Source organism: Tursiops truncatus, chromosome 1 (genome assembly GCF_011762595.2).
Source record: "Tursiops truncatus isolate mTurTru1 chromosome 1, mTurTru1.mat.Y, whole genome shotgun sequence".
Taxonomy (NCBI): Eukaryota; Metazoa; Chordata; class Mammalia; order Artiodactyla; family Delphinidae; genus Tursiops; species Tursiops truncatus.
This window is the reverse complement of record NC_047034.1, coordinates 160,550,263-160,575,865: the sequence shown is the minus strand read 5'-3', so window position 1 is coordinate 160,575,865 and position 25,603 is coordinate 160,550,263.

Genomic DNA, 25,603 nt, shown 5'->3' with positions numbered 1-25,603 from the left:
GCCTCATTTAGAAGAACAAGTAAACAAAAAACTAGAAAAAAACAAACAGAAAGTAGAAATAACGCATATCCATGGAGAGAGGATGGATACATAAAGTGTGATGTATTCCTATGATGAAATACCATACGTCAGCGAAATGAAGGAACCACGGTGCACACATCTACATGGACATATCTAGAAGCAACACTGGGCAAAAAATTCAAGGCACCAAAAAATTCATACCCAATGAGGTCATTTTTATAAAGATTACACAGAGGCACAACTAAATGATGCCTTGCTTGGTGGTATAGACATATGTGGTCGAACTACAAAGAAAACTGGACAGGATAAACCCAAAATGCAGGACAGGGGTCACCTCTGGGAGACAGTAGGAGGCTCACCCAGGGGCTTCCATTCTCTTGGAAACCTTCTACTTCCTAAGTTCCGAATCACAGCAGTTTATTGTTATGCTTCATAATTTACACATTTGTTATATAGAATTTTTTATACAAATAAATACAAATAAAATACTACATCATGAAAAGAAGAGAGTTAGTGAAGCTCCTAGCTCTTAGCTCAGGGCCCAGCACGTACACACAATGCCTGTGCTGCTTTTCCTGGGGGCAGGCTGGGCACCAAGGGATTTACCTGCACAGTCTCAGTTTGTTTTCCCAGCAGCCCTATGATTTCTACCCCATTTTACAGAGGAGGAAGCAGACACTCAGAGAGGGTAAGCGATTTGCCCTGGGCCACACAGCTAAGAGGATCTGAGAGACAACTCCAAGCATGTGTGGCTCCAGATCAGTCCCTCTCAGCCCCTGGATCCCCTGCCTCTCACACAGCAGGTACTCAATAAATGGTGAGCCCGTTCCAATGTCCTCTGTTCATACGGCAGCACCTTGCATCTCCTCTTTGATAACCGTCACATTTGATCTTGCATTCCTCTTACCTTTGTAGAGTCCCTTGCAAGCTCCTCCAGTGCACAGTACAGATCACCAGCTGTGCCTTCTCTGTGTTCCCAGGGCCAGTGCTGGTACCCAGCAGGATGCTTAGTACTGTTGGTTCGGGGTGTTACAGAATCATCTGATGTGGGGCTCTGGGCTGTTGGCTCAGAAGTCTGGGGGAGGAGTGCCTGGGGGCCACGAAGAAGGGCCGGGCACTCACCCCGGGGGCTGTAGCCATGGCCGTCCATGAAGGAGAGGCCCAGCCGCTCATCCTCCTGCAAGGTGCTCTGGTCCGTGAAGCTCCGGTCCACGGCACTCATCATGTGGGTCTTCTCCTGGCAGTACTTGATCGTGGCCTTGTTCACTGGCTTTCTGCAGAGGGGGGTAGACTAGAGATGTGGGTGATCATCTGGGCAGGACAGCAGCCAGAGGTGGATGGGGAAGTCTGGCAGTCAGGGGGCCTTGAAGCCAGGAGCCAGCCTAGAAGCATCTCTAGATGCTGAGGGGGCTCTGCCTCCATCCTTTGCTCACCAGACCCAGTGAGCTGCTGCCTCCCCCAAGAGGGACTGGGCAGGGTCCCTGTCCTGGGGACCTCTGCTGACAGCAAGGGATGGAACACCAGTGGCCTCAGGCTGGGACCCCATGCAGCAAATGGGGATACAGTTCACTTTGGGCTTGCTTTTGTGTCAGAGCAGATAGCCACCCTCACCGCACCCCAAACTAGGACTAGGGCTGCCCCAGCTCCAGTGCCAGGATGCCCCCTTCTCCATCCTCCTTTCTCCTTGACTGCTCCAGAGACTTACAAGCTGAACTATTTTTATCCAGTGGTGGGGAAGGGCTGCATGAGGCCATCCTCACTCCTCCCTCATGACCGGGGGTCTGGCCATGGGTAGGGCCTGAGCTCCCACCTTGCTTAGCCCCATGCCCACTTCCCTGCAGAGGCCTGGTTGCATTAGCAGACACAAAGGACTTGGAACAGAAACCCACACGGGGCCCCCCTCACGTCAGCTCCCACCAGCCCATCCAGCCACCGGAAGCAGCAGAGAGAGAAGGCGAGAGGCCCCGGCCCCTCCCGAGAGGGCAGAGCTTCTGGAGAGCCCCTGGGCAGGGGCCACACACAGCCCAGGCCTGCAGCCCAGCTTTACAGATGAGGATGGCCGTTTGTGACCCCAGGGAACTCGGAGGAAAGTGGGAGGGAGGACGGGGTGGGGAGGCAAGGGCCACAGCTCCAAGACCGAGGGGCTGCGCAGCGGGCAAGGGGAAAGGACTTGGGACCTGCGCTGAGACTGGAGAAGAGCCAGGGCCCAATCACAGGGAAGGCTCGGGACGAGAGAGCCGTTCACCTCTAGGCCCTATAGCGTGCAGGGTGTGGGGCAGACCTGAGAGAGGACTTCCGGGTCACGCGGGCTCAGGGACACTGGTCATCCATGGAGATGAAGAGGCCAGTGCAGGGATTCCCCAGACAAACAGGCAAACTCCACTCAGCCCCTCCTGGCTCAAGAGCCTCCTGGGGCCCAAGGGGGAGAGGATGACCTCTGGGTGCCCCTCCTGCCAGGACCTCGACGTCCTTCCTGTGCTAAGATGGCTCTGTGTCCACGCTGGGGACCAGTGCTGCCGTGCACTGCGGTGGGTGCGGCCTTCCCAGTCTGGACAAGAGATGGCTCAGCAGGCCCAGGCCTCCAGCTCCCAGCCCCACCCGCGGGCTCTGGGCATCACCCTCACTGTGGCCCAGGGCAGAGCCAAAGACCCCTTTGGGGGCAGGTGCGAAGAAGCCTCTGTGGCTGTGACCTTGACCATCAACATAAGAGAGAAGGTGGAGGAGGAAGGGAGGTGAGGAGGGAGAAGAGGCAAGAGGACTGACAGAGGAGGAGGAGAGTAAAGGGCCAATGACAAGGGGAGAGAGAGAGGGAGGGAGACAGAGGGAGGGAGGGGCAGGTCAGACACCAGCAACCACAGGGAAGACGGACAGAGGACAGCCCGTCAAGCTGGCTGAACAATGGTGCCCACGGAGGGCCTGTCACCATGGATACCGGCCTAGAAGGTCTGCAGGGGTGTACCCCAGGGCTCTGGTCCCACCCAGGCCTCCTGGTCCACTTGGAAGAAGAACCTGGAACACCAACCAACCAGCTCCACAGACACAGCCAGGAGGGACACCCCGCACTGAGGCCTCCAGCCCTTCTCAGGGTGAGATCAAGCAGATGCCACGTAACATGGACACTTGGAAAAGTTCTGCATTAGGTTCAAAATTAGCTGCAAAGTAGAGAGGGAGGGCGAGCTGCCTTGTCAGCAGCTCCTGGAAAAGCCGACCTGGAGGCTCCACGTGAGTTGACGGGGGTGTGGTTGCTGGAAAAGCCAGTGTGACGGTGGGTGACTTCGATGCAAGAAGAGGGTCCAGGGAGGAGGTGAGAGACCACCGTCCTCTGGGCTGGCCCTGGGCCACCTGAGCTTGCTGTGCAAGGCAGGGACAAGCACAGGTGCAGGGAAATGTTCTGGAAGGCTTGCAGGGTCAGCAATCACAGAGGCAGGAAACAGAGCAGCATGGATAGACCATGGAGTCTGACGGGACCTGGGTTATAACCCCAGGTCTGCCCGTCCTGTGACCTCTGAGGAGTCCCTTAACCTCCCTGAGCCTCAGTTTCCTCATCAGTAAAATGGGGTGACCACAGTGCCTCTTCTCAGGGTTGTTGTGCGGATTCTGTGTGAAGAACTGAGCACCAGCGCTCTTTGCTGGGTTGGGTGGCAGTCTTCCTCTCCCCCTGCCCCCACTTGGCAAATCCTGTCTCCTTGAGGGTAGATTTCTAATATGCCAAATACTACCAAATACCCCCCAACATCTGAGCCCTCCCTTACAGCCGTCTCTATCTGCCCCTCACTGCCCCCCACTACTGCGCTGAGAATCAACTCCCAGGACCTCTGCACGCAGGACCACTCCTGAGAGAAGGACAGAGACGTGCCACTTAGGCTCACCTACTGTGTGCCAGCCGTGGTGAGGCCCTTCTCATCGCAGGCTGTGAGGCGGACGGGCTTTGCTGTCTGGCCTGGGTTCAATCAGGCCCTACCACTTATCAGCTGAGTGACATGGGTAAGTCACTTAATGATAGTTTCCTCATCTGTGAAAAGGGACTCAGACCTGCTCTGTGGGTCAGGATCCAAGAAGGAAAAATTCTTTGATGTATCGCGAGTGCTGAATAGTACCTGGTACACAGTAGGTGCTTAATGATTACTGTTCTAATGGGTGATATGTGTAGAGCTCCTGGCATAGAGTAATTGCTCAAAAAATTACGGTTTTAGATGTTTTATTTTGAGAAGTTGTGCAGAGAGAAGGGCGGGGAAAAATCAAGCCTAGTGCCCTCGACAGGCCCCCCTTCCCCTATTACACCCCCCAGCTGCCACATTCCCAGGATCTGTCCTGCCTGTGCCTGGCCTCAGGCACAGTCAGTTCTCTCTCCTTCCCCTGGATCCTGCTTATCTGCTTCCGGCAGCCCTGAGTCCCTGTGCCAACTGGCCAGGTGGCGCCCAGCCTGGCAGCAGCTGCGCAGAGCCCAGGCGGGATGAGGGTGGAGCAGGCTCTGCCTCTGGCTCCCTGGGTGACCTTGGGCAGGTCCATGCCCCTTCTGGGCCTCAGCATCTCCATCCCTCAATTAAGGGGCTTGGACCACAAAGTCCTGGGACTGCTTGGTGGGGAATGCGGTGGGGTGGGGAGGGAGAGCAGAGGGGTCTCAGAAGCTCCCACCTGCTCCAACCCGAGGCTCAGCCTTCAGTAACTCCATGTACTGTGCTCCAACAGAATGGTTTAAAGTAATTTTCCCCCTGTATTTTTGAAGATAATTTGTTTGTTAGACTAGATGCCCTGAACTACCTTGGAGTGGTCACTTTCTGGGATCTGAGTCTCTACAATTCTCAGTTCTAACAGTCTTAGAATCCCAAGTCCTGGGTTTATGAAACTCCAAAATTCCATGATTCTAAGTTCTGGATTCTAAGATGTACTGAGATTCATGCTGCCCACTGTAAAGTGCACTAAGAGACTCACCCCTTGCAAACACCCTTTCAACTGGAGAGCTTCCCTACTGAGCTCCTTTCCCTGGACAGTGGCATCCGGCATCCACCAGCAGCCAGGCCTTTCCATTTGCAGGGTCCTGTCTTCCCACCACAAGCTTTATTCACAGGCCCAATGCTCAGGCTGGAACTGACCCTCAGGAGAGGGAGGGGCTGGTGGCCAGCAAGACCGCCTCTCACAACACACTCATCCACAGCAAGCTGCCCTGCTTGTCCCCAGCCACCGTGTCGCTATGGCCACCAGGCCTCCACGGCCACCTGGAGGGGGGCCAGGGTACCAGCCCCGCTTACCCCTTGCAGATGATGACCGTGATGGTACCAGAAGGAGGATGAGGATGAAAACATTCCTGCCCCTCCCGACAGAAACGCCCGGGATCAGCTCCGTGTCCTCTGAGCGCCGGGGACCCCTCCCAGCCTCCGGATCTGCATGCGGAGCCTGCACGTGGTCGGAGAGGACCCAGTGGGGCCCAGAGTCAGAGGTGACGGGACCCACCCAACCTGCCTATTAAGATGTGAGTCCCTGGCCTTCTGAGCTGTACAGGACAGGCCGTTTTCCCTGTGCACGCGGACATCTGTCCCTTGTCCCCAGCACGTCTTTCAGTCAGGCCTATCTCCTCACCATCCCCTTATTTTACCATCTAAGCTCCCGCATCTGAGACTTTGCTTATACTGTTCCCCTGCCAGGAATATCTCCCCTCTCCTCCCTACCTTTCCGAACTCCCCCATTGTCCAGTGGGTGGGGGAAGGAGAGGACACTTTGTCCGCCAGTGTCACCATCTTTCCCTCCTGGGAGGTAATGAGTTATGCATCTATTCAACATCTCAAGGCTGGGGGACCAAGCACACTGAGCACACTCTTGGCCTGGGGCCAGGGGTGGTCCCCCTCCTCCTGCCTGCTCTGCTCGGGTTTTATGTTTCTCAACCCCCTGTGGGAAAGGGGGTGCTAGACACACAGAACCCAGAGACAGCATCTGGCCGCCATCACCCTGTGGTCCAACCACAATGGGTCCCCCTCCACAGCCTTGCTCCAGGCCCCTGCCAAGATCCCTTCTATGTCCATCCCCAGGGAGGCATCGGTGGGCCCTGCTGCCCAGCAGGAGAAGGAACCCTTGATGAGGACAGCATGTGGGACCAGCAAGGAAACCCTGCCAGGCCACCATCCTCTGCTCCCGCAGCCCTGGGTCCTCAGAGGCTGCCTCCTTAGCCCGAGTGTCATGCTCTTACCTTGAAGGACTAAAGGGACCCAGTGGGGGAGGCCTCGTGGGGCTTACCTTTCCTGACGAGTAGGACGCAGATCTGTCAGGTCTCCGGAAGGCACAGATGGGGATCTCAGAACTGCTCCCTGAATGCCCCTCCCCAGCCCCACTCCCTGCAGGGCGGGAAGCTCAGGGGAGGACTCCTGGGCAGGGGGCCTCTCCTGCGACTCATTCCCTCCTCACCAGTTAATGAGATGGAAGCTTCCAAAATGAGGCTGCTTCACCATTTAATGTACTGGGACAGTCTCAGAGGGAGGGGGATAAAACGGGAGACGATATGGATGCGGGATGAGGTAGTGTCTGACACCCCACAGCCTGGCGGCTCCAGGGTCTGTCTACAGGACTGCCCCCAGAGTGGAGGGTTCAGGAAGAGAACAGAGGAGGGCTCCCCCCACATCCCTGCAGCTCTCTCTGGGGGAGCCCCTGTGCTCATGCGATGTAGGGGGTGGAGAGCTGACTGTGCGCCCAGCCCCCAACCTGGCTGCTTCCCGCTGGCCTGCCCCACGATGCCAAGCTGGTCCTCCTCAGTCTAGTCCTGCACTTCCCCAAACTGCCCTTCCTGAACCTTGCCTGGTCGCCTGCTTCCTTGCTTAGCTCCTGCTGAATGGCTCCCCCTGCTGCTTTCTGGGCCCGGGGCCAGGCCCGTCCTCCTCACCACCAGGCCTTTGCACATGCTGTTCCCTCCTCTGTCTCCACTGCCCCTCCTTGGGCTCCCGTGGCCCCCGAGCTTCTCCAGTCGGCTCTCCTCTGCGCTGCAGGTGACTGTTTACGCCTCCATCCTCCCATGGCACCGGAAGCCCCTTAGGGAGCTGTGTCTGGCTCAGTCACCACTGTCTCCCCACGGTGCAGGGCAGTGCCCGACCCTCAGCCAGCATTTACTGAGCGCTGACTGTGTGCCGGGACCGTGCTCAGCCTTTATAGGCATGTATCAATTAACCTCCGAGGGCATCTTCAAGGACGTACTGGAGACAGGACAGCATCAGGGCGGGGAGCATAGGCTAGAAGGCCAGGCCTGCTGGATTTGACCCTGCCTCTGCATTTACTGGCTGGGTGACCTTTATAGAGTTACATTAGCTCTCTGTGCCTTAGTTTCCCCTGGTAAAATGGAACGAGTAATGACAGCAGCTGCCTCATGGGGTGTTTCTAAGGGTTGAATGAGTGAATATATGTGTGTACATGTTTACACACACACGCATTTAATGTAGTGTGTGACATATACTAAGAGCTATGTAATGTAAACTATTAGCATTATCCTCACTGGCAGATGAGAAAGGCTTCCTTTTCCCTTCATCTCTGCCATCTCCTGCACAGTCAAATCTAAGTAGACTCAGGGAGCTCAAATAAATGCTTGTTTACTACAGGCTCGGGTGCCAGCTGAGGGATATACAAGTTTGCTATATATATATATCAGTTGTATTTCTATGTGCTAGCAACCCAAAATTGGCAAGTGAAAGAAAAATACTATTTACTATTATAACAAAACCTAAAAATAAATACAAAAAAATGTACAAGACTTCCTATGAAAATTGCAATAAAAATGGTCAAAATGCTCCAAGAGACAGTTCACAATGGGTTCATGATGACCAAAAAGCACAGGAAAAGATGGACAATGTTACTAGTTATCAGGCAAATGTGAAATAAAACCACAAAAGATACTCTACTTCCACTGAAATGGCTAAAATTTCTAAGACTAAGTGTTGGCTAGGGTGTGGGGACACGGGGACACCCGCCCACTGCTGGTGGGAGTGTGGGCTGGTACCACTGCTTTGGAAAGCAATTTAATAGCTTCTTATAAAGTTCAGCATATAACTAATCTATGACTTGGTGGTTTCACCCTGGCTATTTTCCCTAGAAAAATAAAATCATACGTCCTCAAAAGTCTATGATAAAGATATGTGTGGCACCTTTATTTGTATTAGCCAAAATTGGAAAACCACTCAAACGCCCATTTCTTTCAGGTTTCTCCTGACACACTCCCTCATTAAACCGCTTGCACAAGAATCAGCATCTCTGACCACACCCATCTCTGAATCCATCACTGTGCCGGGAAACGCAGGTCTAGGGCTGTGTCCACTCCTGAATCTGGGTAGGGGAGTGATTTCTTCAAGAACAGTGAAAGTGAGAAGCCTGAGCTGCTGTTCCCCAGGAAGAGGACAATGGGTGGGTAGCACTGTCGTGTGTCACTGATGGGTAGGGTCAGAGTTGGTGGGGGAAGAGTGAAGATGCCCTTCTCAGGTCAGTCGTCCATCTGCGATGAGTGTGGGCTACTAACAGCTCACTTTGTGCCCTCACGCCCACGCCTGCCCTATGCAGTTCCCTCTGCCCACATTCCTCCCTGCATGGGGGGATGAATTCTACCTCTCCAGGCCCTGAGGAAGGAGCAGGCATCATCTCAGGATCCCTCTCCAACTCAAATTCCTGCCATTAACTCATCTCAATTCTCCCCACATCTGCTCCAGGTACTTAGGAGACCCAGCTTGCAAATCTCTTTCAGCTCTTGGTTTGATTAACAGAAGCTTATAAACAAACCCCAGAAAGAAGAAAAAGCAGCATTTCCCCAGGCAGCCAGAGTCTACTGGCGAATGTCACATTGCTATGCAACCAAGTTGTATTTCTTTTATTTTTGTGTAGATAAACAGAGCAAAACTAATTAACATTATTTTCTGTCCATCTTTAGGTCTTGGATTACATTGGGGGTCTTTTTGCCGCACGATGAACTGGTTACCAGGTTTCAGGAAGGGTTTAATCTTTGCAGTTACAGTTCATTAATAGATTTACAAGTGATGGAAGATGGTGAGGTCTGTCTAAGAGGACTGTTTTGCTTTCCGCATTTAATTACACAGTTATCTCCTGGACCAAAGCTCTTTGTAAAACAGGGAGAAAAAAGGCCTACCACCCCATCTGTTCCAGATAGGAAAACAATTAATACAGGAGGAGACAGGTGTTGCTCAGGGGGGTCCCACCAGCTGAGGTGCTTCACCCCGTCTTCAGAGCTACCTCTTGGCTTGGAGGCTCGGCCACAGAAGCTCGACTGGCGTCAGGTGGATTGACCTGGGGAAGGGCTGCTCTGTTCACTGCGATGCAATCTCTGGGGATTTGGGTCCGGGCAGCCTTGGTCCTCTATTGCAGGGATCTCCAACCTCCGGGCCAAGGACCAGTTCGTGGCCTGTTAGGAGCTGGGCCGCACAGCAGGTGAGCGGCAGGCAAGCAAGCGAAGCTTCATCTGTATTTACAGCCGCTCCCCATCGCTCGCATTACCGCCTGAGCTCCGCCTCCTGTCAGATCAGCGGCGGCATTAGATTCTCATAGGAGCGTGAGCCCTACTGTGAACTGCGCATGCGAGGGATCTAGCTTTCATGCTCCTTGAGTGGCTGCAAATACAGATTATCACTAGCAGGGAGGCTTGACTGCAGAGACCATAATACATTGATTGCTTGCAGACTCGTATCAAAACCCTATCAGTGAGTGGCAAGTGAAAACAAGCTCTGGGTTTCCCCTGATTCTGCATTACGGTGAGTTGTATAATTATTTCATTATATATTACAATGTAATAATAATAGAAATAAAGTGCGCAGTAAATGTAATGCACTTGAATCATCCCAAAACCATCCTCCCCCCCACACCAGTCCGTGGAAAAATTGTCTTCCACAAAACCAGTCCCTGGTGCCAAAACGTTTGGAGACCGCGGCTCTATTGAGCTACCGTTTCTTGGGCACCATGGCTGGGGTCTTTACATAGATTTTCTAACTTAAACTTCACAGTGCTTATTTCACAGACCCGTTTTGTAGACAGGAACTAAGCCAGGCAGATGTGTGCAGGGACTGATGAGGTGCAGAGAGGGTGGGTGATGGACGTTTTATAGGTGTTAAAGGAGACTCAGACGCAGGCAGGATTTACCCAGAGCACCCGAGTTGGAGCTGGAATTGGAAGCCAGGCCTGTTGTCTCTAAGTTTCTGCTATTTCTACTCCCTCTTTGCTGTCATCCAGTGAACTTGACTCAGTTTCCCCAACTGTGAAATGGGCCCCAGAGACAGGACAGGATGAGTATTACACCTGAAACTAACACAACACTGTAAATCAACTATACTCCATTCAAAAAGAAAACGATGAGTGCGAAGGACGTCTTAGGCTTTGGGGTGGTGTATTTTTGAGGAGGGTGGGCTTGGAATGGCAGATGTGGGGCTGGAATGGAGGGATCTGACACCAGGGGGCTCTGTGGTCCGGGAACCACTGGGGCCTCCAGTTCCGGGATCTGAGCAGGGCTCAGACCTGGTCAGAGAGAGCTGGTCCCAGCCCTGTTATTAGAGACACATCAGTAGCGTCTGATTCCTTTAACCTCCTCCAAAACCTCCCAAGGGGGGCAGTGACTTCTCTCATGGGGCAAACCCGGCAAAAGAAAACTGTACCTTCAGAGAAGACTGCACCCCTTCTCCAGCCAGGCCGCCCTTGGATCCCTCACCCCAAGGTGTCCGTATGAGGTCCCCAGTTGGGCTGCTCTTCCATCTCCTGGCCTCGAGCTGAAATTCAAATTTCAGTGTTCACATCTGACCAGAGGAGCCCGGGCAGCAGCTGCCAGAGGTGCTCCTGCCGTCTGGACCACAGAGAGCAGGTGGGTGGGTGCCCTCGCCGCCTGGCCCCGAGGGACTCCCCCTCCCTCACATGCAGGCCTCTGCACCCAGGCTGCGGTCGATTTAACCCCAGCCGCCCCTGGTTCTCTCTTCCACGGCCAAGCTGCTGGGCTCTGGGCTCCGGGTTCCCTCTCTGCCGCAGGTGCCCAGGACACCCACCTGCCCGCTGAGGTCGGGGTGGGTGGGAGGGGGCCTCCCTGGGACGTCCTGGAGGACCGACTGTGGACCCAGCCTCCAGAATTCCAGCTCCTCCCTGCCTGTCTCCCATGTCTCCCTCCCTGGGATCCAGTTCCTTCCAGAGAAGCCAGAGTGAACCCGGTAGGACAGCCGGTGCTCAGAGCCCACTGAGAGCTCCCAGGTTAAACAGTGAACGTAGGAGAAGAGCTCCATGGAGCAGGCCGAGAGGACCAGGAAACACAAACAGAACTGAAATGAAAGTGGGCTCCTGGGTCTCACTCCTTCTCCTGCATTTTTCTGAATGAGCCGCACCAGAAAATTTCCACTGGCATCCAAGGCTGCACCCGGCATCTTCCTTGTAATTAATATCCCAAGGGAGAAACGTGTGTGGCTGGGAGCCCATCTGCTGAGGGGCTGGCTTCCTGGGTCCTGTCACCTGGGGCTTCAGGGCCTGTTTAGCCCACTCAGCCCGTGGGGAGGGCTCAGGAGTCCCTGGGGCCAGATTAACCTCTGTTATTACAACACAGAAGGCCGCCAAGTAGCTCTCCCAGGCAGAGCAAGGGTTGTCCATGCTGGCTGCCCTGGGCCTGAGGGGTGGAGAGAGCCAGGGGAGATAAGCCGGGAGGCGTCCCAGCCTGTTTGGGCGGATGGTCCCAGGGAGTTTTGGGGAGAAGAATCCAAAAGGCAGTTTACAGACATGTTAACTACTGAGGCTTTCCTGGGAGGGGTCCACCTCCCAGGTTAACCTGGCACCAGGCCCATGTGGAGCTGCGGAGGGGTGAGGCTTCTGGGATGCCTGGTTCACCCCTAGGGCCCTGGATCCCTGCCGGGGGAAGATTGGGGTGAGCCAGATGATGACAGGTAAGGAGAGGGGTAGAGTGTGGAGTCAGGGACTCCCGTGACCCCACATTAGTGCTGAGGGTAGCTTGCAGGTCATCGGCCCAGGGTCCTCCCCTTAGCAGATGCTGAAATGTGAGAGGGGAGGGTCTTGGGAACTTCCTTCTCTCACAGCCAAGTATTTTCAGATCTGTGAGTCCCTTTCATGGCATCCGTGATGCATGGGATCTTGGAATGAGAGCATCTTTCAGAGACTCAAAGCTACCTTAATGGAGCCTTTGACTCGCAGAATCGTATGCCTCTCACAAAATCCTAGAATTATAAGATCACAGATGCATTCGTAGAATCCCAGGCCCCAAGAATCTTTGAATTAAGGAATTCTCAGAGAGACTTGCAACCACATTCACAGCATGCTTGGCTCTTAGAAAGAAAGGAATGATTCAGAGAAATGATTCAGTTGAAACAGACATTCTGGAACCAGAAGCTTAGCCAGAGCAGAGACCTTAGGCCAGCCCCCCGTGGCAATGCAGGAAGCCCTCCCTTCACTGTCCTGTGAGTAATAGCTCAAACTTTTATAGGGACGGGGAGCTCACCCCCTGTCAAGGGAACCTGTTCTACTGTTGGACAGATCCTCCCGTCCGTCCCTCAGGCCCAGAGCACCCCGTCGTCCTGGTAGTGCAGGGTGTGTGTGGGGGTCACTCCCTATCGTGGAGTCTCCCTGATCCTTCCTCAAGGCTCACCCTTCTGTGTCTCAGCTTGACAACCCTCCTTTCCTCTGACCCTGCTTTGCTTGCTAATCCCTGGGCTGGGCTGGCCTTCCCGAAGTCTCCCATGCTAAAGCTCTTTAAAAAGAAATGCACACCCTGGAAAAATTCCTGTTTTCCAGAGAGCAGGGCAATGTTAATTACAACCAGCCCCTTCATTGTCTCTTTTGAAAACCTCCACCTTGCAGCATTTCAATAAAGGAATTAAATCCTAATTAATAAAAGACAATGCTGTTCTGAATTTGTGTTTTCCTGTTCTCAGAGATTTTAACTAGCAAGGGAGGATGAGAGGGAGGGGAGGGGGGAGAGGGAGGGGGAGAGAGAAAACAAGAGAGAACAGCCATTCAGTTGAGGGAGGGACACACAGGGCTTTGAGAACACTGCCAGGCTTTGGGGGCTCCCTGACGGGATAGCAGGTGAGCGTGGGTGAGGCCAATAAAACCCACAGAATTGGATATTCGTTTCTAGACCTCTGAGATCTGAACATTCCACTCTTCATGTTGTGATGGAAAGTTGATTTGTTCAAAGAAAATAAAACATGCTGCAGGTCTCCATGTCCTGGGTACAAATCTGCATAGCGAGGGCGTCTGTGTTTCTGTGGACCAGCCACTGTGGGGCCAGCTGGAGACGCTGATAGCTCCAGGGCTGGGGTAGGATGGTGGCGGCCGAGGCTGGAAGGCTCAGGGCCTCGGGATCACATTGGGCCAGGTTTCCTTCTTGACCCGAGACCTTGATTCCGTGTCGGCCAGCCTAACTGGGGTAGGCGCTGGCATCTGGATGGCAGGGGGCTGGCGTGGGGGGTCCTTGGGGGAAAGGGTGCTCCTGGCTGGGTGGCCATGGCCTCTGACTGTCTGGATCTCACCGGCCTGTGGATGGGACGGCGGCTGTCACAGGCAGACCTGGTCTTGCCAGCTCCGGTGCCTCCCGCTTTCAAGGGCCCTGCGGTCTCTTGCAAACCTCCACCTGAGAGCCCACTGTGAGTCTCAGGTGGCTCAAAACCAACCCCTCCAATAGCCGTGGAGGAGGGGAGGTCAGGAACCACGAGTCCAGGAAATCGGACAGGTCACCTCCGTGGTTATCAAAATCACCAAGGATTAGGGCAGGAGGCAGTTTGGAGAAGGGTTAGCAAGGCAGGAGCTCAGCTCTTCCAGGAAGAAGCAGGGGTGGCCTGGGTCTGCGGTGGCTGCAACATGAAGAGCAGTGGGGGTGTGGTTCTGTGTCCATTGCCCTGTGTGAGGACTCTCTGTGCCCTGGGAGGACAGTGCGGCCAGGGTAGGGGGGTAGAACCTGGACGTTGGCATCAGACAGACCTGGATCCCAACTCCTCCGAATACCAGCTGTGGGATGTTAGGCCAGTCATTTACCTCATTTGAGCCTCAGTTTCCTAATCTGTAAAATGGGGTAACTCTAGTACTTACCTCATAGGGTGACTGTGAGGATTAAAGGAGTTGAATTTGTAAGGTAGTTAAAACAGTGCCCCATGTGATTACCCATCTGGGTCTTGGCTTTCTCAGATGGGGACGATGATGGAGAACTCACACAGTTGTTATAAGACTTGAGTGAGCTCATGAGGGGAGAGGTGGCAGAGGGTCATGGTGAGTTATGCAAGGGCCTGGAGCCAGGCTGCCTGGGTTCACTTGCTGACTCCACCAGATGCTGGCTGTGACCTTGAGTAAGTTACAGAACCACTCTAAGCATCAGTTTCCTCAACCATAAAATACAATGCCACTAGTACCCACCCCGTGGGGCGGCTGTGAAGATTAAGTGAGTGGATTTGGTAAGGCAGACAAAGCAGTGTTTGGTCCATGCTCACTACATTTTAGCATCATTGACAGAAAATGCCTGGGGGTGTTCCGAGCACATAGGAGGCTCTCAGCAAAAGTGGATTCCTTATGGCCAGCCAGCTGGTCTCTGTTCTAAACAGCTCACATGAAGTAACTCATTTAATCCTATTAACAACCCTTTGAGGTCCATTGCATTAGCATCCCTATTAGACAGATGGGGAAACTGAGGCACAGAGAGAGCTAGGTGACTTGCCAGAAGACATGGAAGTGGTAAGTGTCAGAGCCAGGGTTGAACCGGACAATCTGGCTGTAGAGTCCAGGCCCTCAAAGGCCACAAGAGCTGGGGTGAGACTGAGAATCTGCATTTCTAATGTGCCTCCAGGTGATGCTGATGCTGCTGGCCTGGGAATCCCACTTGGATTAGCGCTGGTCTACAGGAGGCGCGTTTGTTGAGCACCCACCCTGTGACAGGCCCTGGTGTTGCTACAAGGACCACACTCGGTACTTCACTCTCTACCTCAGCTTCCACCTCTGTAAAATGGGTTTGTTGTGAGGCTTCAGTGGGAGGCGCTCTGGAGCCGCAGGCAGCAAGTGCTCAGTGACTGTGACTGTGTTAGCTGGTGTCGCCAGGGGCCCAGGCAGGCGCTGGGGCTCCCAGCTGTGTTATCCCATAACCCCCATGTCATCTCTGACAGGACACTGGATGGGCAGAGAGCTGAACGAGACCGTCCTCAGGTGCTCGGGGTCTTGCTGGGGGAGCTTGGCTTTGGGCTGGTCCTGTAGCCCCACGGGAGGTGGGTGGAAGGGCAGGGAGGGCATTTTCTGCTCTGAGAAAAGTCGTAGTCTGGATACCCGCACACTGGATTCCTTCCCTCCTTCCTTGTCTCACTCCTCCGCTCCCCGCTGGGGCTGCCTGGAGTCCCTGCAAATAAACCACTGGCTCCCACATCCTGGTCTCCCACCTGCTTCTTTCGGAACCCAGCCTGGCACAGTGCTGAAGCACTAACTGTAGCCATGAACCCATCAGGTTCCTCCTCGGTCATGGCCACGACATCCTGGCCTTTTTCATGTCTATCCCCAAATCCATCTGTATCACAAGGCCTTTCTTGGGCCTTCAGTGCAAGGCGAACTTCCAGGGGTGGGCATCTGGCGGGTTCCAGACCCGAGGGGAGGGTTGGGTGGGCAATGACCTAGGGCACCATTCACTTCTTGTTTGGAGGTGATTCTGAACCTGTTGATGGGTGTAAATCGTTAAGTCATCTCTGGAACTCATTCTTCATCGGTGTGATTTTTCACTTATCTCTTGATATAGATGTGTTTTTGCCTTGCAAAGTAACTAAGACAGAACTTCCAGGAGGTTAATGCTCCAGAGGTATCCCAGGAAGGTGTGTGACTGAGGCAGCAGGAACAAGGGACAGACCCTAGACAGGGAGGCAGGAGATCTGAGGCAGGTACTACTGACCAGCTGACCGGCTGTGTGGCCCTGGGCAGGCTGCTAGCTGTCTCTGAGTCTTCGTTTCACAGAACGTCAGCTCAGGAGGGCCTTAGGGATAATACAGTCCAACTCGTCCTTCACACACGGGGAAGATGAGGCCCTGCGAGGGGAAGCGACTTGCTTGGGTGTCTGAATGGAACAGAGCCTGCACCTCCTGGGTGCCCCCTGTGGCACCTGCTCCCCAGCTGGGTGACCTTGGGCCAGTTACCTGACTTCTCTTTGCCTCTGTTTCTTCATCTCAGGAAGTCAGTTCACAGAAAAGCAATTCATCAAACGGATGGGCTTCCTTCCCTTTCCAGCAGTCACTGGAAGTCCTGGTTTTTGCAGATTTATGTCCTGGTTCTTCGTAGCTACAGTCCTGCCTCTGTTTCCGCCACTCTGGTGAAACAGCTGCCTGGTTTCTAGGCCCAGACCAGGGCTAAGGTATCTGCCTGTCTGAGCATCTCACGGATCATTGGGCAAATGAATTTTTGGTAATTGGTCACTTGATGAATTGACTATTTACTAAATGGATTTTCAGCAAATTAACCCAGAATCGCTACTCCTTAGGACTGTTCAAAAGATTAAATGAGATAATGTACGAAAAACATTTAGCACAGGGCTGACACATAGTTGATACTCACTAAATGTTTCCATCACCACCACCATCATCATCATTATTATTGATGCTGTTGTGGTAGTGACAAAGTGCATGCTGGGCAAGTGAGGTGGTGAGACCCTAAACTTGGTGGATGGGGCAGTGGAGCGGGGAGGGAGGGGCTGCAGGAGCAGAGCGGGGCCTAGACACACATGTACTTCCCAGTTACTGTGGACAAAAAATATTCCCTTTCGGCTTAAGCTGGTTTAGGTGGCTGGCTTTGCTACCATTTGCAGTGAAAACATTCCACACGATTTTCCACGTTGCTGTCTTGGCTGGGCAGAGCTGTGGGCGCAAGGGAGTGACTGCCCTGGGCCAGGCGATGCGATGAATTTCCTCCCCCTCCCATCACCCATCACAGCCCTTCCAAGCTATCACCCCCATTTCAGAGTGAGGACGTGAGGATGCTGAGGCCCATGGAGAGGGAGGGACCTGCCCAAGACTCCAGACCGGGAGCTGGTCCAGCCACTCTCCTGCACCAGCTCTCTTCCCTCCCAGCTCAGCGTTCAGGTCCTTGGGCATCAGGGGACAGAGACTGAGGGGCACTGTCCAGTCACCTCTCTGGGCCAGTCTGTGGACCTGGTAGGAGTCAGGGCCTCCAAGCCAGCTGATGAGACGGTTGGGGGTTGAAATCTGAGCATCAGAAAAGGCCAGATTTAGATAGATGGAATTTTAATAACTTATAGTTAAAATTTTTCTCAAGTTGATGAGCTGCTAGAAATCTTGGAAAAAACCCAACCCATTACATTAAAGGGTTGTGCGCTCTTTGCTTCTAGAAGACGGTTATCCTCTCTCTTCCCCCTGTGTCTGCTTCACCCCCTCAGAGGGAAGTCCCACCTTCTCTCTCTCTCTCTCTCTCTCTCTCTCTCTCATTTCTCCCCCCCTCCCCTCGCTCCTCCCCTAGAGCTGTAACCAGTAAGGTCCCAGTAGTGGGAGGCAGGCCCCAGGAACTCCAGGCTGGGACATCTTCCACCCTGGGTGATCAGGTCCAGTTAATAGTCAACCAAGGACCCCGAGCAGCTATGCGTCAGCTTCCCCTTCCTCCACAGTCCCTGGCAATGGGGAGGAGGGAAGGACTCCTATTTCCTGCTGTCCCCAGAGCAGAGGGCTCCAGGAGTGGGGGCATCGCAAGATGTTTAGGAAGAGGAAGGAAGCTGAGGCTAGATCTGCAATCCCTTACTAAAGCAAAAGGATGTTTTTAAGAAGTTTAGGCCACAGCTGTCACCACAGCTGGCAATGACGAGGTGCTGCTGGGTGGTGGGCACGTTCCCCACATCACCTGCAGTGTCCCACCCACCCTTCCAGCTGCAGGCAGGAGGTGGACATTCACGGAGGCCAAGGGCAGCAGGGCCAGAATCAAACGCAGGTCTGTCCACCCCGGCCCTGGCTCTTCCCACTGGGTGGGCGGCCTCTGAGGCTCCATCTCTCTTCCACTCACTCATCCACTCCTTCCTCCAGTCAACATGGCTGAAGACCACCAGGGCCCAGACCCTTGGGAAGCTTGGGGTCCAGCACAGGCCCCAGAGAAGATACAACATGGGCCTGGGGCCCAGAAGGGTGCAGAGCACTGATTGGCTTATGGGGAAACAGGAGGGTCAGGAGGCTTGGGCTGGATTAAGTCAAAGCTGGGAACTGATTACACAAATGGGGGCGGGGAAGGCAGCACAGAGACCTAAGAGGCAGGGAGAGGGCAGCAGGACCTGAGGAAGAAAGACTGCCAGACCCCTTTCCTCTCATCCCGGCTCCATGCCCTCCCTCTGCAGCCCAGCCTTTCCTCTTTCCTGTCCATGGGGCCCACAGGTGCCAGAGTATGTCTCCCATGGCTAGCCACCGGCAGGGACTGGCCAGGGTCTCTCAGGTCAAATCCAAGCCTGGCTGGTCTGGCCTGGGTCAGGTGTCAGCCCTGGTCCAATCAGAAGAGGCCGGGAGCCTGGTGCTCTCATCCCTGCAGGGCCCAGAGAGAAGGAAGGAATAAATGAAGGAATGCTAACAGGGAGCAGAAGTCTTAAAGCAAGAGGAAGTAACAACCCCTGGTTTTATGTTTTACTCAAGCAGCTGTTCGAAATATAATCATCACTAATAATAAAAATGAATATTCACTGCAGATTGGTAAGTGCTGGGCCTGTGCTGAGGGCTTTACACCCATTTTCTCATTTGATCTCTAACCACAGCCTTGGAGGAGGTGAGGGTACTCTCACGTCTTACAGGGGAGGACAGGAGACCCTCGGTGCAAAGCGCCCCAGGGCTGTGGCTGGTGAAGAGCAAAGCTGGGACCCGAGGCCCTGCTTGTGGGACTCCAGGTCCTTCTTAGAACCTAAGTGCACCAAGAGCAGGGACCTCTGTGTCTCGTTCAGTGCTCATCCCCAGTGCCTAGTGCAGTGCCAAGCACATAGTAGACGCCCAATGAATACTTGACCAATAAATGAGCGCATGTGTGATCCCTTCTGTTTCCCCAACATTTTCACAAGGTGGGAGGCTTCTCACACACCCCGTGCTTACCCAGGCCACGGCTCATGAGCCCAGTTTTCAAGGTAAAGTGCTCCTGGTTTGGAGAGGTCTAATGACTCACCTGGCGCTCCAATGGGCTCCACTGGGCTCCACTGGAACGTGAACTCGGGACCTGGGCTCCTAGAGGATTCTGTATGGTATGCACAGTGTAGACTCTGGGCACAGACAGACCTGGTCCAAGTCCTGGTTCTGCCTTTCCACAGGTGAGTCATGGTGGGTGACTTGCTTAAGCCTCAGTGGGTCTCAGTTTCCTTTTCTGTAAAATGGGAATGATGATAGTCCCACTTACAGGGCAGCTGTGAGGTTTAAATGAGAAATGGATACAGAGCCGGGGTCCTCAACCTTGGTCCTATTGCCATTTGGTCCAGGTACTTCCTTGTTGTGGCGGCTGTCCTATAGGTTGTCCTATTATAGGATGTGTAACAGCATCCCTGGCCTCTACTCACGATGCCAGTGAGCACAGAGGAGACGCAGAGAGCGCTAAGGACTGTGATTTACTATCATGATTGTGATGGTGTCTGTGGGCCGGGCCTGTCCGCTACTGCGTCCCTGGGACCCATGCTGGCCTGGCACACAGTAGGTGTTCAGAAGCCACTGCCAGCGGCTGGGGTCCCCTCTGCCCAGCTGGATGGACCTCCCTGAAGCCCCTCCTGCGAAAGGAACAGCAGCAGAACCCCGCGACTCTAAAGAAGAGACAATTTCATGGAATTCTCAGCCTCTCCCTTTCTCTCTTCTTCTCACTCTCACTCTCCACTGTGGTGTCAGCTGGGCTCCAGCAGAGCCGGAGGCAAAACGACAGGGAGTCAAAGTCTCGGTGCCCTTCGCTCCGGCTTTTATCTGCCTGATTTCACGCAGCCCGAGTCCTGGCTGCCGAACAGCTTGAGAAATGTCCAAACTATATTAACTCATAGGGCATGAGTGAGCAGTAAGAGAACACTTGTCACCCACCTCCAGCCTGTTCCCTGAGCTTCCCGTGTCCCCAGTGTGGGGGGACTGTCTTGGTCCATCTCAGTTCCCCTGACTTCTTCATAATCACGCCTGTGGGACTTGAGGTGATTTTCCCGGAATGAGAGCTGGAGGAGGCTGGGTGCTCTCATCCCCACGCAGCAGCCAGTGATGGCCAGCACGCCAGCCAGGGAGCCCTCGGCCAGGGCGGTGCAGGGGTACAGAGCACACAGCAGAAACACTCATGGAAGACAGCTGACGGTTGGGTTATGTTCCCCCTTTCCACTTTTATTAATATATTTTAACAGCTTTATTGAGGTATAATGACATACAATAAACTTCCATTTTTAAAGCGTGCAATTTGATGAGTTTAACATAGGTATACACACATGAAACCATCCCCACCATCATGATAGTGAACAAATCCAAATCCTTAACTTTCCTTGTGCCCCCTTGGTCACCCCACCATCCTGCCCTCCCTACTGCCTCCTCTGCTGGTCTGCTTGCTGTCGCTATAGATTTGATTTCATTGTCTACAGTTTTATATCAATGGAATCCTACCGTATGTGTACTCAGCATAGCTATTTTGAGATTCATCTATGCTGCTGTATGTTTCAGTAGTTCATTTCTTTTTAATATTGAATGGTATTCCATTGTATGGATATACAACAATTTGTTGATTCCTTCTCCTGTTAATGGACATTTGAGTTGTTTCCAGTCCTTGGCTATTACAAATAAAACTGCTACGAACATTTGTGCACCAGGCTTTGTATAGATATATGCTTTCTTTGGGACAAATACTAAAGAGTGGGGCTTCCCTGGTGGCGCAGTGGTTGAGAATCTGCCTGCCAATGCAGGGGACACAGGTTCGAACACTGGTCCGGGAAGATCCCACATGCCGTGGAGCAACTAGGCCCGTGAGCCACAACTACTGAGCCTGCGCGTCTGGAGCTTGTGCTCCGCAACAAGAGAGGCCACAACAGTGAGAGGCCCGTGCACCGCGATGAAGAGTGGCCCCCGCTTGCCGCAACTAGAGAAAGTCCTCGCACAGAAACGAAGACTCAGTGCAGCCAAAAATAAATAAGCTTTCATAAAAAAAAAAAACACACAAAAAACTAAAGAGTGGAATGACTGGATCGTACGGTAGGTATATGTTTAAGTTTCTAAGAAATGAACATCCTGTTTTCCAAAGTGTATGGCATCAGCATGTAGATTTCAGTTGCTCCACATCCTCATCAGCACTTGGTATAGTGAGTCTTTCTACTTTTAGTCATTCTAATGGGTGTGTAGTGACCCATTATGGTGTTAATGTGCATTTCCCTGATGTCTAATGACATTGAACACTTTTTCATTTGCTTATTTGCCATCCTTATTTTTCTATTTTGGTGATGTTTCTGTTCAAATCTTTGGTCATTTTTTTAATTAAGTTATTGTTTTTATTATTAATTTTCCAGAATTTTTATAGATTTTGAATACAAGTCCTTTATTAAGTATATAATTTGCAACTATTTTCTTCTGGTTTGTGACTTGTCTTTTTATTCTTTTTCGAAGAGCAGACCTTTTAAATGTTGATGAAGTCCAATTTGTTAATTTCTTCTTTTAAGGATGCACAGTTGGTGTCATATCTAAGAAATCTTTGCCTAAATAAAGGTGATAAATATTTTCTCTTAAGCTTTTTGTAGAACATTTTATAGATGTAGGTTTTGAATTTAGATATATAATAAATACTGAGCTAGTTTTTGTATATGGTGCAAGGTGTAAATTGAGTTTTTTTTTTTTTTGCACATGGACAGCCAGTTGTTAAAAAGACTATCCTCTTTCCACTGAATTGCCTTTGCACTTTTGTCAAAAATCAGTTGTTATATATATTTATATATATGGGTCTATTTCTAGACTTCTATTCCACTGATCAATTTATCTACGTTTACCAACACCACACTATTTTAATTACTCTAGCCTTACAATAAATGTGAAGTCAGGTAGTGTTAGTCCTACAATTTTTCTCTTCTTTTTGATCTTTCTAGGTCATTTGCATTTCCATTTGATTTTTAGAATCAATTTACCGTTTTCTATAAAAAAAAAGACTGTTAGGATTTTGCTTGTTATTGCATTGAATCTATTCATTAGTTTGGGGAGAACTGACATTTTCCAACCAAGAATATGGAGTTTTTCTCCATTTATTTAGGTCCTCTTCAATTTCTCTCCACAATGTTTTGGAGTTTTCAGAGCTCAAGTTGAACACAGCTTTTGTCGGATTTGTCCCTAAGTATTTCATATTTTTGATGCTATTGTAAATAGTGTTTTAAAATTTTTATTTCTGATTTTCATTGCTACTATATAGAAACACAATTGATTTTCACATATAGATCTTTTATTTTGCAACCTTTCTAAATTTACTTCTTTATTCCAGTAGCTTTTGTTGTCGATTTCATTAGACTTCTACATTGGCAATCATGACATCTACGAATAAAAACATTTTTACTTCTTCCTTTCCAATTCCTTGCCTCTATTTCTTGTTCTTGCCCTTGGACATAGGCATTCCTTGTTTTCAGGCCTTTGGACTTAGATTAGAAGCTATATCATTCATACCCTGGCTCTCAGGCCTTTGGGTTTGGACTGGAACTACATTACTGGCTTTCCTGGACCTCCAGCTTAAAGATGGTAAATTGTGGGCCTTCTCAGCCTCAGGAATTGCATGAGACAATCCCCCATAATAAATTTCTTTCTATATAACTATATATATTCTTTTAGTTTTGTTTCTCTAGAGAATCCTAACTAATACATATAAGTATATGATTAATTTTATAGGTACCTATCAAACCAGTTTTTAGTGTTAATCTACTATTTTGCATTCCCACCAGCAGTGTACAAAAGTTCCAGTTGATCTGCTTCCTTGCTAGCAATTGGTATTTTATTTTAGCCATTCTAATAAGTATGTGTTGGTATCTCACTGTGGTTTTAATTTGTATACTTCTAATGGCTAATCATGTCAAACATCTTTCCATGTGCTTATTTGGCACTGTCTATGCTCTTTGGTAAAATCTCTCTCTATTTTTTTTTTTTTTTTTTTTTTTGCGGTACGCGGGCCTCTCACTGTTGTGGCCTCTTCCGTTGCGGAGCACAGGCTCCGGACACGCAGGCTCAGCGGCCATGGCTCACGGGCCCAGCCGCTCCGCGGCATGTGGGATCCTCCCGGATCGGGGCACGAACCCGTGTCCCCTGCATCGGCAGGTGGACTCTCAACCACTGCACCACCAGGGAAGCCCTCTTCATATATCTTTTGCCGACTTTCTAGTTGGATTTTTTTTGCTGTTGAGTTTTGAGGGTTCTTTATATATTCCAGACATTAGTCCTTTGTTGGATATGCGGTTTGCAAATATTTTCTCCTACTCTGTAGATTTTCTTTTCATCCTCTTAATGAAGTATTTTGAAGGGCAAAAGTTTTTATTTTGATGAAGTCCAATTTATCAATTTTTCCTTCTATAGATTGTGCTTTTGGTTTCAAGTCTGTGAACTCTTTGTCTAGCCCTAGATCTCAAAGCTTTTCTCCTATGTTGTTTTCTAAAAACTTTATAGTTCTACATTTTACATGTAAGCCCATGATCCAAAGTTGAGTTAATGTTTATATAAGGTGTGAAGCTTAGGATGAAGTATTATTTTTGCCTATGGAAGTTCAACTGCTCCAGCACCATTTGTTGAAAGGGCTGTTTTACTCCACTGAATTGCTTTTCTGTTTTTTAATAGATCTTTATCGGAGTATAACTGCTTCACAACATTGCACTAGCCTCTGTCGCACAACAAAGTGAATCAGCCACATGCACACATACGTTCCCATATCCCCTCCCTCTTGAGCCTCCCTCCCACCCTCCCTATCCCATCCCTCTAGGTCTTTGCAAAGCACCAAGATCTCCCTGTGCTATGCTGCTGCTTCCCACTAGCTAACTATTTTACATTTGGTAGTATATATATATGTCAATTCTACTCTCACTTCTTGCCAGCTTCCCCCCCCCCCCCACCATGTCCTCAAGTCCATTCTCTATGTCTATGTCTTTATTCCTGTCCTGCCACTAGGTTCATCAGTACCATTTCTCTTTTTATTTAAGATTCCATATAGATGCGTTAGCATACGGTATTTGTTTTTCTCTTTCTGACTTACTTCACTCTGTATGACATACTCTAGGTCCATCCACCTCACTACAAATAACTCAATTTTGTTTCTTTTTATGGCTGAGTAATATTCCATTGTATATATGTGCCACATCTTCTTTGTCCATTAGTCTGTTGATGGACACTTAGGTTGCTTCCATGTCCTGGCTATTGTAAATAGTGCTGCAATGAACATTGTGGTAGTTGCTTTTTTGATTGTCCAAAATCAGTTGGCATATCTCTGTGGATCTATTTCTGGGTCCTCTGCTCTGTTCCATTGATCTATATGTCTAACTCTCTGCCACTGTCCTTGCCTTTATTTTAATTGGATTGTTTTCTTATTTTTGAGTTTTGAGTGTTCATTTTATGTTCTGCACACAAATTCTTTGTTGAATAAGTTGTTTGCAAATATTTTCTCCCACTCTGTAGCTTGTCTCTTCATTGTTTTGATAGTGTGTTTCCACAGAACAATAGTGTTAAATTTTGATGACCTCCAAGGTATCATTTTTTTTCTTTTATGGATTATGCTTTTGGTGTCATTTGTAAGAACTCTTCATCTAAATCCAGGTCATGGATATTTTATCCTAAAAATTTTCTGCACTGAATTACTTTTGCATCTTTGTCAAATATCAAATGGTTGTATTGGTGTGAGTCTACTTCTGGACTATCTATTCTGTTCTACTGATTTATATTTCTGTCTCTTTACCAAGTACCACATTGTCTTGATTACTGTAGCTTTACAGTAAATCTTAAAATTAAAGTGTGTGATGCCTCCAACTTTGTTCTCTCATTTAAAAATTGTTTATCTATTCCAGTTCCTTTGCCCTATCAGATAAATTTTAGAATCAACTTCTCTATGTATACAAGAAAATTCTGCTTGAACTTTGACTGGCATAGTATTAAGTAAATAGATAATTTTGGGGATACATAGACCTCTTACTGACTCTTCCGAGTCATGAACATTGTATGTCTTTTCATTTATTTAGGTCTTTTTTGGATTTCTTTCAACAGCATTTTGTGGTTTCCAGCATACAGGTACCATATATGTTTTATTAGATTTATACCTGGTATTGCATTTTTCTTGGGGCTATAGTAAATGATATTGTGTTTTCAAAGACATTTTTCACTGGATTTAGAATGTGTGTGTATGTGAGTGTGTCACAATTATTTTTAAAGAAATTTTAAAAATAAGAAAAAATTTATATTTCTGGTACTCTTTCTTTTTTTAAGTTCATTAATTAATTAATTTTTGGCTGCGTTGGGTCTTCGCTGCTGTGCGTGGGCTTTCTCTGGTTGCAGCGAATGGGGGCTACTCTTTGTTGCGGTGCACACGCTTCTTATTGTGGTGGCTTCTCTTGTTGTAGAGCAAGGGCTCTAGGTGCGAGGGCTTCAGTAGTTGTGGCACGTGGGCTCAGCAGTTGTGGCTTGCAGGCTCTAGAGCGCAGGCT